Source organism: Marmota marmota, unplaced genomic scaffold, assembly GCF_001458135.2.
Source record: "Marmota marmota marmota unplaced genomic scaffold, marMar, whole genome shotgun sequence".
NCBI classification, from domain to species: Eukaryota; Metazoa; Chordata; class Mammalia; order Rodentia; family Sciuridae; genus Marmota; species Marmota marmota.
Window position 1 is genome coordinate 23,778,636 of NW_026000174.1, and position 15,642 is coordinate 23,794,277.

Genomic DNA, 15,642 nt, shown 5'->3' on the forward strand with positions numbered 1-15,642 from the left:
GGCCTGGAATTAGAGCCCTCAGAGGCCATGCCATGCCCTGTGGATGAGGGTGCTTCTGCAAACATGACTGGGCTGGGAGACAGAGCACAGGGCTGTGGACAGCCCAGGTCAGTGCTGGGGTCAGTCCTGGGTCTGTAGTGTGGTCAGTCCCAGATCTGCACTGTGGTCATTCCTAGATCTGTAGTGTGGTCTGTCTGGTTTCACATCCAGTTCTTTCTGCCACCCCTGTGGTGAGGGTAGGCCCCAAAGGACAAGAGGTTTCTATCCACAAGTAAGAGGCGTGACCTAGAGCAGGTCCTGTCCTGGAAGAGCACAGGGCACAGTGCTGGCCAGTAGATGAATGACTGCAGAGGACATCACCACACCCAGTTGTTGGTGGGGGCCCTAGATTCTTTCAGAAAGCATATTTTGCTTGTAGGGCAGAATGGGGTTGTAGGGAGGGGTGGAGAAGGTGGAGGAGTGGGGAAAAGGCCTCCGGCAAAGAGAGGGAAGGATGAGGAATCGGAGGGCACTTTCCCCAGGACGTGTCCCTCAGCACCACCTCCTGTGGTCCATTGGCTGGAGCATAGGGCCTGACCCCAGCACCCTAGCTCCCTGGGATCTGCCCCTCTCTGGGAAACCTTGCAGGACCCAGTGTCTCTGGCCACACTTTTCACTCCCACAGATCTCTATAGTGGGTTGGGGGTTCCCAGAGAGAGTCCACACCTGCAGACCAGAGCCAGGCCACGTAAGGAGAGGCTGGACCAGGTCCTGGGGGTGCTCAGCTGTGCAGGGGGCTGGGAGGAAGTGCACCAAGAGAAGTAAATAGCCATGAGGCCCCTCACTTCCCGGGGTCTTCCTTTTCCCCAATGACCCTTATCTCAGGGCCTTGGAGACATCATTGTGCCCACTGCCTTGGGGACCCTGTAGCAGCAGGAGGTAGAAAAGAAACAGCCCAGTCCTACCTTTTAGGTTTCAAAGGGATATGGAAAGGGTATAAGACACAGAAAAAAGGATTTGGGAGAAAACATCCCAAGTAAAGGTAAGCCTCTCTCCCCAGGACTAGTATAGGATTGTGAGGAGAGGCAGCGACAGGGCAGACTGGGATGTCCCCAGAAGGGGCCTGTGCCTGCTTCCCTTCCTTGGGAAAACCCCAAGCTGAGCCCAGTGACCTTGCATCCCACTTCCCAGCCAGAACCTCAGGGTGAAGCCCCCAGTGAGAGGGAGTGGCCGCTGGTATGTCTACATAGGCCTCTAGACAACCTCACAAGGCCTTCATGTTCCAGGGGCAGGGGACAACACAATCATTTCTGTGGACCCAGGATTGGAGTTGCCAGATCCCTAGGTGCCCTGAGAAGGATGATTCAGTGACCTACTGACCAAGAACTGCTGGGGAGGTGAGGGACATGTTGTCAAATCAGGAGAGGTGACATTGTCCTCGCCCTGGTGCCCTGGTTCTTAGGAAGCCCCTTGGAATTTAGATATCTTCTGGAGAAAGAGAGGGGTTGAGGAAGCCCCGAAATGTCTGACATCCAGGTCCTGTACCCCTTGAGAAGCGGTCAAGTCAGGGTCAGTCTTCCCTTCCTCCCTCTTTCCCCCTCCCCTGGCCATGACAGGAAATAAGCCAAAACATCTCCCCAGGTTTCCTTTCCAGCTTGTTCACTTCAGCAATTCTTTTTTAAAAATAAGTCCACTTGAAAACATTTTTTTATTCTTGGAAATATGTGCAATTGCTCAATCGGAGGCAGTTCAAAGGCGCCGGGAACAGCAGAAAAGTATCTGAGTCTCCCATTTAGCTCTAAGCAGAAATAAATCTTGCCCAGTTCGCTTTGTTCCAGGCCATCCGTCCGGCCGGCAGCCTCTTCCCTGAGTCACTCACTGCGGGGTGACATGAGTCATCATCTCTGGGGTCAAGGACCACACGGTATTCCTGGGTCTGAGACCCCATAAAGGGCAAGGCCCCAAGGGGTCACCACAAAGAAATAGAGGCCAGAGAGCTGCTCCTAGGTCTGGGCTCCATTCTGCCTCCCTAGGCGTGTAACCTTGTGAGACCCTGAGCGTGGAGGAGTGGTAGGCAGGTTTCTAGACCTTTCTACCTCCCACTTTGGAGGGGCCTCCCAGTGGGGTGCAGGACCCTGCTTGTACAGTTCACAAGGCCAAAGGTAAAGTTTCTAGGAGTTTTGAAAGCTGGCTGTTAAACACATTATTAAAAATTAAATCAGGTTGGGTGCAGTGGCACACACCTATAATCCCAGCAACTTGGGAAACTGAGGCAGGAGGATCGAAAGTTAAACCCAACTTCAGCAACCTTAGCAAGGCCCTGAGCAACTCAGTGAGCAAGACCTTGTTTCTAATAAAATACGTATTTAAAGTAGAGGGAAGGGGGGGATGTGGCTCAGTGGTTAAGCACCCCTGGGTTCAATCTTTGTTACCAAAAATAAATAAATAATTCACACAAACTTAGAATTTAATAAGTTGCACTAAAAGAAATAAATACTCAACCACTTCCTTCTCATTTTCCTAGGTTTTACTATGATCTAGGACTTTGAGATGACTGAAGAGGGGACACACTGCCTATTGATGTGCACCACACATCTCTTAGCTTCATCATCAGTGATGTCCACTTAGCAATTGGTATAATGAAAGTAGTGACCTACAGAAGGAGAAAATGCTAGGCAGCAGGGCCCCTCTTCCTCCAGAGAGCTGCCTGTTAAACATCTGCCACCACAGATCCAGTACTCCCAGACCCCCTGTTTCTTGCTCCTGTCAGGGTACAAAAGGAATACAGAATACCACCCTGCCACAGCACTGTGATGGAGATTTGATGCCAGTTTCCTTTGGACAACGCTTCCCAAGTGTAACATGGGCCCCTCCCATGGGAGTTCTTGCTTCTTGCCCTCCCCAGCCCACTGCCCGGGTGCTCTAGTGCATGGCACCAAGCTAGAAACCCGAAGCCATCATGACCCCGCCATCTCCATCCCTCTCCACGTCCCATTACATTCCAAGCCCTGCCAATCCTAGCTCAGAATTACCTCCGATCTCTTCCCTGTTTCCCATCCTGCCATCCCTGCCAGGGCTCTGTGGGATCTGAGTCACTGCAATAACTTTGTTGGATTCCTTACCTCTGGTCTGGCTCCTTCCAACCACCCTCCACAATGATGCCAGAGCAGTCTCTCTAAAGCATAAATGAGACTGTCCTTCCCCTTTCTAAAATTTTTGAGTTTTGTACCAGTTCTGAGCCAACCTCAGTCTGTCTGCATCCTTTTCTCCTCTTAGAGCCGTGGCACACCTTGTGCTCCAACCATAATAGACCTAAGCCAACCTCCAAATATGCCCTGCTTTTTAAAACACACTTTGCATGTATCCTTTTTCCTATGCCTGAGCTGCTTTCCACCCCCATTCTCTACCTAATGAACTCATTCTTCAAGACCCAGTTCAAAGATACCCTCCCTCATAAACCCATCCCTCCTCTTTTCTCCAGGAAAAAAGTTATTCCTATCCTGTATTTTTTTCCTATTGCTTCTGTGACCCCACAAACTTGGTGCTTACAACCACACAAATTTATTATCTTACAATTCTGGAGGTCAAAAGTCCAAACTCAGTCTCAGAGAGCTAAAATCCAAGTGTTGGCCAGGCTGGGTTTCTTCTGAAGCTCAAGAGGAAAATCTGCCAGCAAAGGAACTGGCATCTTCTCTCCCTGCCCTCTGCCTCCATCTTCACATTTCCTTCTCTGAATTTGACCTTCCATCTCCTTTTTCTGAGGACTCTTGTGATTACCCTGAGTCCACCCAGATAACCCAGGGTAATCTCTCCATCTAAGCATCTCAGTTTAATTATATTTGCATAAGTTCTTTTGCCATTTAAGGTAAAATCCTTAGGTTCCAGATGTAGACATCTGGGGGGAGGGGGTTACTTAGCCTACTGGACTCTTCTCCCAGAGTATTTGGCACAGACCTCACCCCACCTTGACAACAGGGACCATGCTTTACTCATATTTTTTTATGTTAACCCTTATAAATATTCATCATTTAATGACCTATGTCCAGTACGGGGTCAAAAACAGAATAGCTCCTCACTCAATATTTATCAAATTAGTGAATGAATAACAGCAGATCTCTGATAAACAGATAAGAAGATTTTCTGTGAAAATAAGATTCATGCAGAAATAACACACTCAAATCCTTTCAGGGCCAGGCAGGCACAGTGAATGACAGAGCCACCCTGGAGAGATGGGGACAGTGGTAGGACAGAGAGTGCAGGTGCCATTGAACTGGGGCAGCTACCACTTTGTTTGGGGGTCAAGAAGAAACACCATTTTTTGTTGACCAAATCTCCCAAGTTTCCAAGAAAAGACCAAACCCTATAGATGTTAAAAATAATATCACTCAAAGCCAACAGAAAAATTTAGAGAAACAACAACAAAAAGTTTAGAGAAATATGAAGACCAAACAGATCTTCAGGGAATTCCTTCTGTAGCCACCAGTTGCCACCTTTGATTTTATACACTAAAATATGTTCCTCTGGGCCTTCTTCGCTAATGAATCTAATTTAAATCAAGCAGAGTCATCTGTGAGCTCTCTTCTGGCGGGGCCAGTGAGCTAAGCAGAGACCCGTCCTTCCTAAAGATTGATGATTCCCCATTCTGTCCACATGACTCCTGTTCTCCGTGCAGTTTGTGACACTGTGGGTCTCTCTTTGTCTCTGGTCCCCAGAAAAGTCACCTGAGGAGACATCCTTTGGTCTGTGTCTGCCTCAAACCTTCGTTGGACCCAGAGCACTCTCCAAGCAAAGGACCCCTGCACTCACTTCAGTGGTCATGCCTCATGCATATGAAAACGCCATCCTTCCAAAAGCAGCCCCAGAGAGATAGCAAACTAAGGCACAAAAGAACAGCAGGGATTGGGAGTGGAACAGACCAGGCTCCCTTATGGCTCTGTCCCTTGCAGCTCAGTGACTCTTGGCAAAGCAATGAACTTCTCGGGGCTCAGTCTCCATTTGTCAAGTGGGGATCAGATACTCTCTCAGAGGATTGCTATGGGGGCTCAAACAAGATAAAACATGTAAAATGTGCAGCACAGAATGGACACTTAGGAAGTGTTCTTTACTTGTTTCCGAGACACAGAACACTGGAAACACAGTCACCTTCACTTTTGCAATAGGGACTTCAGTTCTAACCTAGGTGCCTCCTTTCCACACACGTGTCAGGTTTGGGTTTCTGATTTTCCAACCCACAGCACACAAAAGCCAATAAGAAGGGGCAAGTGACCATGAGCAAGGAAGTGGCTGCACCCCGAAGAGCAGACAGACTGCTCAGTTTAGCAGACTCTGGCCCTACTCACCACAGGTGGGCTTCTTTCTCTGCTCCTTCCTGGCCACAGAGCCCATGCCCGGATTGCAGCTCAGCACATGGGTAAGGCATGAATGAAGTAAAGCTCCCAAACTGGCTGCTTGGGACAAACCAGAGAAAGAATAAGTTCCCTTTCAGAATGCTTTCATTCAAAATATGTAAAGATTTGTTGCTATACAACAAATAGTTGTTTTTGTTCTCAATATACTGAGTGGGGAAAGAAAACTATGATCAGCATGATTCTACTTCCATTTAAAAATCACATATCATTTTATGTATACACATTGTATGTGAAACATGTGTGTGTGTGTTTGGGGTGTGTGTGTGTGTGTGTGTGTGTCCAAAAGGCCAAAACCCAAATGTTAAGAGTGGCTATCTGCTGGGTGTGGTGGTGCATACCAGTTATTCCTGCAGTTTGGGAGGGAAGAGGATCACAAGTTCAAAGCCAGCCTTAGCAACTTAGTGAAGCCCCTAAGCAACTCAGTGAGACTCTATCTCTGAATAAAATACAAAAAATTGCAGGGGATGTGGCTCAGTGGTTAAATGCCCTTGAGTTCATCTCCAGAAAAGAGTGGTTATCTTCAAGCAGAATTATGAATTAACTTTATTTAAAATAGTTATATCTATGTTTTCCCATGATGAGCTTGCCTTATTTGCATACAAAAGAATGGAATTGTTAAAGGGAAAAAACATAGTCTCTTTGGTGTCCTGAAAAATGACTTAGAGTGAATGGTTGACACAAACTACTTTAGCACGTCAGTGGTCTTCATTTCAGCATGAGCTGGTTGAGGCTCTGAACCTTTCAGGGGAATTTCCTGTCTGGAGTTCCCTGGCCAACTCTTGCTCAGCCACTTCCTCTGGGAAGCCTGCCCATATGTCCCCCTCTGATGCCCCTCTTCTGGGTTCCACAGTCTCTTGCTGTCATTTTGTTTTGTGATCATTTTTTCAGTGGTTCTGAAAGGTTTTTGCCACTTAGTCCAGATTTGACAAATGTCTATCAACCAATAGAGGCATAAATCTCCAGGGTGGTATGAAGTGTGAACAGTCCTCCAGCTCATTGTGTTGCTGGGGCACACTCTCCCCACCACCTTCTCCCATTCCCTCTTCTCAACTACGCTTCATTTAAGAATCATGTCGGGGTGGGCTCCAGCATAGCAGAACCAGTGTACAGTCTACCTCCAAGGGTTTCTTGAACAGATGAATGAACCGATGAGTGAAAAAAAAGAAACTCTCACATACTCCATAAAACAGAGAAGTTAAAAATCCAAAACCTGGTTTCTGAGCATGCCTGGGAAGCCAAGGGATCCTTTCAGGGCTGATTCCACTTGTAGCCTGTTGCTCCACACACAGGAAATGGGGAGGATTTGGTTCTCTTTGAGGGATGTGAGCATGAGTCAGCTGGGCTGCTGTGCACACAGGTGGATGGCCTTGCCTGCCCTGTTCTCATCAAGCTTCCCCAGGTTCCCAGCTGGGTCTCCGGTCTTCTCTGCCACACAGATGTGCAAATTGCCCTGTTGAGAGCCACAGCTGAGTCAGAATGGCCCTTGGCATTTTGCCCTTTAGTACTGGTTGAGAGGCGAGCCATTAAGATGATGCTGGATTGATTCAATTGTATATTAGACCTTTACTGTCCACCTCGGGTGACCGCTACTTTGGAGTTCTCGCGAGGATTGCCTGAGGAGTTCGCATTGGTTGGGGAAGTTCCGGGAGAGGGAGTTCCGGTTGGTGTGTGGTGTTCCTGGAGGAGCCGGCGTGGGTGGCATTTGGGAGAGTTCCTGGGGAGTGTGTGTGGAGTGTGCTGGTGGAGTTCAGAAACAAAGTTTGTTCCTGCTTGAGTGGCTCGTGATTTGTGCCCAGCCAGACTGCGTGCGGCATTGCCCCATTGGATTCAATCAACTAGAACCTCACCAAGATCAGGGTCTCCTCCTCCGACACCTCCATGCCTCTGTTTTACCACCTAGGAGTCCTTTGAAACGTGACTTTTAGGATTAACTTATCAGAACTTCCAACTTTAACTTCAACTTCAGCAGGAAGACACAGAGCAGTCCCTCAAGTCCCTCCAGCTCCATTGAAGAAGCTAGCCAAAGCATCCCCAAGCAGCTGGTAGCGTAGGTCAAAGCAAGCAGCACCCTGGTATCTGCTGCTGTGGTACTCTCGAAACCATCTCCTTCCTGAGAGAGAGGACCGTGAGGATTTGCAATGTGTCCAATCTTGAATCAAACCTGGACACATGGCCCAACTCCTAATAAGGGGACAACCTGGCATTAGGGCAACCTGGCTCTCTAGCACCCAGAATCACTCATTCCTTTGAGGCAGACCTCTGGAAACCATTCTGTCTCATTACAGGGAAGCCAGATGCTTCTTGCCACCTTAAAGGGTTCCTCTCTCCTGCTTCCCTTCCTCTCCCCCTCTCTTGCCAGTTTTGTTCTAGAAAGTGTTCATCAGGATCTCTCTGCAGGAACTTAAGAAAGTCAGAAGATAAAGATGGCCTCCCTGATGCCTGCCTAAATCATCCATCCATTCAAAAAATGCTTGTTGAGCATCTGCCATATGTCAGGTGCTGTGCTATGCACTGGAGCTTTGGAGTGAGTCTGTCAAGGCTGCCTCCTCCAGGAAGCTTCCCTGTTCTTTCCTGGATATTATGTACATGGCTGCCCCTGTCTTCCATGCAGTTATTTCTGTTTCTTCCACATTCCTCTCATCTGCTGAGTCTGAGGATAGAGAGATTTGTCATTACCTTCACTGTGGGGACCTAGCACAGCTCAAGGGCAATGCTGAGTACCTGGTGGGTCCCACCTTTGAAACTGTGGACTCTTGGAATCAGACCTCAGTTTTCACATCGCCTGCTACACACCCAGCACATAACCTTAGCTGTGCTCTTGGATGTTTCCGCTCTTAGGAAACTATCATATCTCCATCTTAACAGATGAAGAAACTGAGCCTCAGAGAGGCAAAGTGAGCATGAGAAACAAAATCAGGATGAAAATTGGGTCTCCTGTTCCCAAAATGGGGTCTTCACCCAGTCCCTCAAGAGGGCTCATTCTGTTATTCTCTAACCTCAGCAGAGACAGAACAGGGCGTTGGGAGACATTTCCTGATGGGGCTTTTGATCATTCCAGATCACAGCCCTACTCCAGGGTCAGCACAGTCCACCAGTACCATTCCGGGTGAAGAACAGCCCTGCACCAAGGAACTGAAAGTCCTTCCACAGTGTCCCCTGGGGTCCGCAGGAAGCAACTGAGATCCTCTAAGGCACAGAGAAGAGAGAGCTTTTCCAGGAATGGTGGAGCACCCCCAGGTTCAGTGCTGCCCCTGCTTATCTCCATGCTGGGGATCCCAGTTCTCAGAAGCCATGGAAATAGGTCCAATAACCTGGGTGTGGCCTGGAGGGCAGAGTCTGGTTTAACCTGTGCTCCAGCAAACCAAAGGCAGGACTGAGACAGGGCCTTCTGGGAGACGAAGAACAGATTGTGACACTATCGCCATGTGGGAATGAGTTCTCCACCACGGTGGCCCTTGGCTCCCCATCACAGGGCAGGGTTAACCTAAGTTGCCTGCCTATGCCCCCACTTTCTCCCCAACAAGTTTAGGGTTCCCTATTGCCTATTGATAGCAGTCATGCCGTCAAAAGTGAGGTGCCTAGGTGGCAACCCCAGGGCCAGAGGCAGCCTTAAGACATCTTTGCCTTATATCCCTCTGGTCACAATGATTGGCTGGAGAGTGAGCATGTGACCTGGCCACAGCCAATGAGAAATAATAAGACTTCACAGGGCATCCAGGGAAAGACATTCTTATTCTTAACTGCAGAACCTGGATTTAAAGGGGTGACACCAGAATCACTCTTGTTATTATTAGACATAGAAAATTAAAAACCCCAAGATAATGTGGCCCAGGAAAAGTGAGTGAAAAAGAAAGCCATATGTTGATAACTTTCATTTTTTTTCAAGATAAATCCTTTTCAGATGCTGGCCACAGATGGGGAGAGAGTGTTTCATCAACCCTTGAATGATATCTCTGGGAAACATTAATCTCTTCCAAGATAAACCCTCTCCAGGTGCTGGCCACTAACCCCAAACCCAAAAATCCAAATTCCTGAGTGCCCAAGCTGACACGCTCACTAAATCACCTCTCCATATAACCTGTGTAAACCCAAACTCCTCCTTTGGGACTCAGGAAAGTGGGTCCCTCGGAGGAGCGTCACCCCATTCCTGTATACCCCATTCCTGCATGAAACTTTGCTCCTAAATAAAATTGCTGAGCTGATCTGTGAAGTTTGCGTTTGGCCTGGTTTTTATGGGCTAACAATTATGATGAAAAACTTGTATAAGGATGAAATCAAGATGAAACAGAGCACAGCTAAGAACCAAAAAGAAACTGAGGCTAATCTCCATCTAAGGCCCTGATCAAGCTGTGCCTGGTATCTCTGGGCTTTTGTGTTTTGAGAACAAATGAATACCACCCCTCTCCTTTTTCTTCCTTAAGCTAGCATGTGTGGGCTCGTTGGGCACTTAGGATAAAGAATTTCAGTTGGTACATACAGCCTAGCCTTCATAAAGCTGTCTGTACAAGGTCTTTCTCAGCACCAAAGACTTTTCTCTCCTCTCTGCTCTGTTGCTTACATGAAAGTTTAAACTGGAAAACTAAGATCCAGGGGCTGGGGTGGTGGCTCAGCGGTAGAGCTCTCACCTAGCACATGCAAGGCGCTACAATAAATAAATGAAGGAAGGAAGGAAGGAAAGAAGGAAAGAAGGAAGGTATTGTGTCCAACTACAACTAAAAAATAAACATAAAAAAATCCCGAAGATCCAGTACTAATGAGCTTGCCCTGAGCTAAAATATCACCACATTCCATTCTCAGAACCTGCTCTTTCTCCTGTATCCCTGCTCCCATTGATGAGTTCAGCATCCTTCAGAAACTCCAGCCCAAACCACTGGGTCTCAGGGCTCTTCCCCACTAAACACTTAGTCCCAGAGGAGGGACTGGGTTTGACTAACTTCCATGTTCCCAACTAAAAGATAGTCTAGAGGACAGCAAGACATGTTCATGCGTCAAGTTTCAACTTCCAAGTGATTTTCAAACATCATTGTTTCTTGGAACTGACTATCCACATATCCTCAGCTCAGAGTGAGTGAGATGGGCTCTGACTCACCTTCCCCCAAGAGCTACCCCAAGGTGAGACCCAGGCCAGTATCAGCTGTGGGAATAGGTTTGCAGGCCTCTGCTTGGACCCCTGGTGAGGAGTCCAGTGTGTGGACAAGAAGGAAGCCTCACCCACCATGACCAGTGGTCGGGTGGGGGCAGTTGTGGATCTTGTCCAGTGTCTTTGCTTCTCCAATAGATCCTGAGTGGGACTGTGAGATGGCAACTGTGTGCACATGAAGCCATGTGTTCAAGTAAAATTGAGAAGTCCCCTTGGTTATTCAGTTCTATGTGCAGTGTGACAGGATTTGAGTCTTTAGACACAAGTTGATAGACACAAGTTGAACCATAGTATGTGTTCAGAAATGGACCAGGAGAGGTGGAGAAAGGGGCCTGGGAAGGGTCCTCCCAATAGGAGCCTGAGGCACCTACATTTCAGCATCCTGCCACTGAAATGGGTGTTGTGTAACTGTGGCTGCTTCTTGATATGAGAGAGGAAGAAGCCACACAGAATTTCTGTCTGGAGGACTTGCTTCTCCCCAGTGGAGAGGTGGGGAGGGTGTGGGAGTAACTAACTCCAAGGCATCTCAGGAGAGAAGAGATATTTGCCAGCCAGCTGTCCTATCTCTTTCCATCCTTTTTCTTATCGAGTCCTTACAACGGCCCTGTACAGTACCATAATTCCCATTTTACAGGCAAGAAAACTGAACTTCAGAAAGGTGAAGTAATCTGCTCCAAGCATCGTGATTACTAGGCACATATTATACACAGGGTTCAAGCTCAGAGTAGTCTGATTTCAATCCCAGGTTCTGCTCAATAGTTCGTGATGAGGCCTCTGGAGCATCAGAGAACCAAACATCATCATCAACCACTTCAACCATAACCACCTGCCCCCGAGAAACACTGATGGAGGAGCAGAAGGAGTTCATGAGGCTGAGCCTGTTCTTGACCATCGGATCCACATTTGTTCTGTTAAGCTGCCAATTGTTCAATGTGCCTAGCTCTACTTCAGTTAACTGGTAAACATCACAGGGTTCATCCAGGGTGTTAAGCTGAGTCACATCACGAACTTTTCCCTTATCTGTATAAAGTCTATGAGTAATGAGAGCTGAAAGCCAGTTATGGTCCGGGCCAGGCAGGAGATGCCTCAGCAATTCTGCAGTGGCTGACATGGTGGAGAGGGCAGGCAGGCCAGCAGACCCCCTTCCAGGCTGAGTTTCAGCCCTGAGGAGCACAGGCCCTGGGAAGTCTCTGGTGTTTTGCAGGACAATGTCCCCGATGCCTCTGTGGACACACTGGGAGTTTCCATCCCTCAGGAAGCTGGGTGGCCTGTGGGCTCTGGACACCTGCCTCCACTCCCTGCTTTCTCTTCTTTTCTTTTTTCATTAACAATAGGATAGAATTGGGAGGAATATAAATATTTGTAATATGACCATGGATGGTTATAGAGCAGAATTTTAAGAAAAAGATAGCAATTCTGGGGTCACCTTGGATCTCAAAGGCCTGGGACACTATTTTCTTGGTCTTGCCTCTGGAGCCCTTTCCTTGACCCCTCCTTCTGGAGCCTCCACATGGGGCCCTTTCTCTGGTTGGCAGGGTTTGGGTAAAGTGAAGGCCTCCTTGGGCCTGCCCTTGGAAGTGCTGTCTGGGGTATGGCCAGCAGGTTCTGAGGCTGGGGCTGACACTTGGAGCAGCTCAGCTTTGCCAGCCTTAAGGCAGGCTTGGAAAGCCCAGGTGGTCCAGGAGCTCCAAGACAGGAGACAGGGGACAGCATAGATGGTGTTGGGCCTCCACCTACTGCTTTCCGGATACCTCTTCCTGCTTCAGGTGCCCACAATTCCCTCCTCATCAAAATCTAGCCATGCTACAGCCTTTTGCCTCTGATGAGAGGAGCTGATAATTAACCAGAAAAAGGACCCAGGGGAGGACTGGTTCTCCTAATAAAGTAACCAGCTTTTCACGAAGCTGAAATGGTCTCTCTACAACTGTGGTCATGTTTTCCTCTGGTTAAAACATTTCAGTGGTTTCCCATGCACTGACTTTCAAATCTGGCTGCTGACTAGAATTATCTGAAGCGTTTGATAAAATACAGTTTCCTGGGCTCATCCCATCTGCTGAATTGGAATATGGGAATGGGGCCTAGGAATCTGTCTGGCTAATAGCCCTCAGGGGAGACCAGAGCTGGAGAACCCCTGATCCGCAGTTGAAGTCCAGGTTCATTGACACGCATATGAGACTCTCTACTATCTACATACAAACGAACCTCTCTTGTTTGTTCTCCAGCCACTAGCACCCCCCCAGCACCATCTAGTGCCCCAGAATCTTCCATGTGCCACTCCTGCCTAGAAGGCCATTTCCCTTACCTGTCTCCATGGAAGGTTCTACTCATCCTTCAAGAGCCATTTCATGATCCTCACCAGATCCACCCCTTTTGTCCCATTTCCTTTCAACATTTAAAATAGTTTAGTCGGGAACAGAGTCTTAAACCTTGTATGTGCCATTTCCTAGCTTTATCTTGAATCTCAGTATCCTCACTAATTGCAAATAAAAATAGGATGTAAAGTGTATTATACAGTGCCTAGTGGGGGCCTAGCACAAAGTAACTATTGGAATGGTAGCTTTTATTATTATTATTCTTATTCCTATATTATTATGAGATTCCTCTAGCTCAGAGTTCAAAGAATGGCCTCTTAGCCAAATATGAATGACTGACTGACTGTTTTTGTAAATAAATCCTTATTGGAATATTGCCACAGCAATATTTTCATACTGAAGGACAGTTGAGCAGTTAAGGCACAAAGTATCTAACCCACAAAACCACAATATTTTCTATCTCTACCTTTCATAGAAGTTTACAACCATGCTGTAATACAGTGCAATTATTTGTTTTCAGGTTGGTCTCCGCTTGGCTGACAGCACTCAAAGGTCTTCATGGAAGACTAGTACTCTTCCCTCAGAAACCAGTGTTTCTCACCTTTGTTTCCTTAACACTTGATGTATGATTAGGGGTCAGCAAATGTTGAACTGAAGCAAATAACTCTCCAATCTAGTTTAAATGCATATATCTCCAGAGATCCCCTAAAGCAAGACTTCTGGAGGGCCAGGGCTAAAGAAATTGGGAAACAAAGGACAAATGGGAATTAAAATGAGGCATTTGTGGATCGTGGGAAAGAAGAGGTTCATGTTCTGAGAATGATGAAGTGGCTCCTGAAGGATGAGTAGAGTCTTCCATGGAGACAAGTGGGGAAAATGGTCCTCTAGGCAGGAGTGGCATTAAGTTTGACAGCATATGGAAGATTCTGGAAACTGGGGCACTAGGTGATGCTGGGGTATGGGGTTCTTTGGTGCTAGTGGCTAGAGAATAAACAAGAGAAGTTGGCAGGCTCAGAGTAGAGTCTCACATTAGTGCCAATGAACCTGGACTCCACCCAAGGACTCTCTCCAGCTCTGGCCCTCCTGAAGGCTGTGAGCCAGGCAGATTTCTGGGCCCCATTCACCATGGATCATGGAGCCTTGGTTCTGAGCCTATCTCCTGCCCTGGGGAAGGAGAAGAACTGGTCTCAGTGCATCAGGGACTCATTGACTCCCACCACCCAACCCCAGGAACCTAGGCCTTGTAATATTTTCCCTGATAGAGAAGGGACCAAAAATAAATAAGTAAATAAAAATATAAAGAGACTTTTAGGAAATTGTCTTTTTTGATGGTTAGTGTATTCCCATTTTCTAAGAGGGCATGTGTGCATGGTCCAAATGGTTCAGTGATCCCTATAAACCTTACAGTGGCGACTTGGTCTAGCCATTTCTAATAAACGAACTGATTGATAGTTCTCCTCTGGAGAGTTACATTTATTTAGCTTCAACTACCCATAAATTCATGTTTTCTGAGAAAAACTCCTTCTGGGAAGAGAACTAGGATTTCAAAGCAATGAGTCCATTTCTCTGTGAGATGATTATGAAACCACTCTGTGACCTTGGCTAGTTATATCCCTCTCTGGGCCTCACTTTTAGCTTCTGTACAATGACTTTCAGACTTTGTCAAGGGACTAGCCTCCCCCAGCTTCTGGTGACCATAGGCAGTGGCCAAACAACAAACATCTTGGTAGAGATTCTTGCCTCTCCTGTGCCTCTGCACTGTGGTAACACACTGTAGCCCTCCTCAGCAAATATGGAGATTCCCTCCTATGGTCCTTTCTTCAGGCTTAAAGAAGATACTTGAGCCCTGAAGCAGATCCTCAGAAGATAAGGAAACCACTGATGTGGAAAACTCTTAGCTGGGTGAAATGGAAACACTGAGCTCTCCCCTGAGGCTGGACAAGAAGCCATGGATGAAGGGAGGTCAAAGCTCATTCTTTTGTTCAGCCTCCCAGGAGTCAGAGCATACTACTGCCTTTTCAGAAGGGCCTCCCCCGACACCTTACCCTTTACCCTCTTGCAGACACCCCCATGGGCCCAAATCCTGAGCCTGCAGAGTCCTGCTTATCTGGGGGCAAATCAGTTTTACCAGAGATTGAACTGACTCTTATCAATTTCCTTGTGGGTGATTTATAACTGCCTGTTTCCTAAAAGGGCTTGTGGCCATATGTCAATAAAAACACCCAGAGACCAAGAGAGTTAAAAATAATGGTTGAAAGAGCAAGCAGAAGAAAAAGGGAAATAACTCCATGCTGAGGTGGAATGACTCCTGAGCTCTGGGACTGGAGGGGAATCTAGAGTCCCAGTTCCCGCTGACAACCACTTAAGATCAGCCACATTTGCTTTTGGCTTCCACAAGAATTGCAGAGCAAGGATACTTACATCTTTAATCCCCAGAACTGACCCTTAGCTCAAAAGAGCAAAATTGGAATGAGATTTTGCATTTCTTTTTTTTTTAACTTATTGATTTTTATTTTATTTATTTATATTTTTAAATTTGTTCTAATTAGTTATACATGGAGATTTTCCATTTCTGAACTTTACAGTTCTCATCATAGAAGCTGTCCTTGTGCAAATGTGTTCCCAGGCTGTTTACACAGTAGGATCTGGAGAGATTTTGCTTTGGTTTTTAAAGCAGGCAGTATAAATAGAGACTCCAGATGTCATGTGCATGTTTGAGTCTGATGGCTAGTCATCAGCCCTCCCTGATATGGCATTAGGGTAAACTCTGACTACAAAGAACTCCAGGAAAATGCAAAACCAA

General features: G+C 47.2%; 1 protein-coding gene across 6 annotated transcripts in view; it reads right to left on the reverse strand.

Annotated features, from left to right (window-relative positions):
* Irag1 (inositol 1,4,5-triphosphate receptor associated 1) overlaps positions 1–15,642 on the reverse strand; it is a 119,240-nt gene that overhangs the window by 82,387 nt on the left and 21,211 nt on the right. The window contains exon 1 of one of the 6 annotated variants that reach the window (XM_048788329.1): positions 5,319–5,459. The exons of the other annotated variants lie outside the window; for them this stretch is intronic. The gene's annotated coding sequence lies outside the window, so the exon portion shown is untranslated. Of the gene's footprint in view, positions 1–5,318; positions 5,460–15,642 lie in introns of those variants that run through there. 6 annotated transcript variants of the gene reach the window in all.